Source organism: Limulus polyphemus, unplaced genomic scaffold (assembly GCF_000517525.1).
Source record: "Limulus polyphemus unplaced genomic scaffold, Limulus_polyphemus-2.1.2 Scaffold2670, whole genome shotgun sequence".
In the NCBI taxonomy this organism is placed as follows: domain Eukaryota; kingdom Metazoa; phylum Arthropoda; class Merostomata; order Xiphosura; family Limulidae; genus Limulus; species Limulus polyphemus.
Window position 1 is genome coordinate 139151 of NW_013668280.1, and position 1475 is coordinate 140625.

Below are 1475 nucleotides of genomic sequence, written 5' to 3' on the forward strand. Positions count from 1 at the left end.
AACCAGTGCTGTAATCTATTTTCTTGTTTATTTTCTCGCTCGAGCTGCCACTGTTGCAGGTTTTCTTGCAACTGCTGTTGTCTCTCTTGTTTATTTTCTCGCTCGAGCTGCCACTGTTGCAGGTTTTCTTGCAACTGCTGTTGTCTCTCTTGTTTCTTTTCTCGTTCTTCTTGTTTCTTTTACTGCTCTTGTATTGCTGCCATCAAATCTGCTAAGCTGTAGTTTGATTTGCCGCTACAGTACATTTCAGTTATGTAGATTATTGGTTACAAACTTAGTCCATCTGAAATGTGTATCAAACTTAGAGTAAGCAATGGTGTTATCTTGAAGAAGCTGGAAAAAATTCTACAATATAAACATTTCAGATAGTTGAAAACTTCTTTTTTAGTTATAGACTGGAATACTTCTTAATCATTGCAGTTAACATAGAAATTCAATAAATGTACATATAAGTTGACATTTTCCTCGCTCCAATAAGACACCAGTCTCAGGTACCCAGTAGTAGAATGAAATGTTCAGCCAAACACAAAAACTTCACCTTCATAGATAAACATATCTTTTCCATTGCAGCCTCTCAGTGCAAATCCCACCAGTCTTTCGAGAGTGGCACGACACAAAATCCGTACAAGTTTTCTCAACTGGTGAAAAGTTGTTAGTTTGTTCTCATCATCTAGTTCAGTTTGCCAATATGTTGTTGTCATAAATTAAACCAACAGATACTTTCCAGCCTGTCCATACGTTTATTCATTTGTGGCTAACAAAAAGTACTTACACATGTTAACTCCACACAGAAACTTGGCAACACATTCTTTTTTCCTTGTACCATATATATTATATTCACATATATTAATTCCACACAAAAACTTGGCAACTCATTCTTTTTTTCCTTGTACCAACTACATTGTGTGAAGGATGTTTTATTCCTTTCTTCAACATATGCTCTATTATGGTGCTGGTATCATTCTTAGTGGTTCAATGAACCTGCACATGTGCTTTTGTCTCATTAGAGATATTCATCATCTGTGTTTATGTGATTATAATAAACTCTACAAGCAAGCTACAAAGCTTGTGTTGCTCTTCTGAGTGTGGGTTTCATTACTAATACTTGATTATGGTAATCCCATGCTTTAATATCTCCATATTTTCTCTGAAATGTAGTGCAGCAGAAACAGCACTAAATATATGGGTAACTTCAGTCATTTATACCTCATTCGCCATTTCAATAGCAATTCCATTAAGCGTTGAATAGTCATTTATCCATAATTACAGTATATTAGTAGCATAAAGACAGCACTTGCAGCAATAATTGGATAGAAGACAATGTGTGTGCGTATTTCATGTGTTGGTTCTTTTACTACAACAGATAATGGCAACATGTTAAACAGATGTCATATAATACTATGCAAAACCTGCTTTAGATTCACAGCTACTGTGATTTTTTTTCTTTGGCATGTGGAGTCCATTGTTTCTGGGTT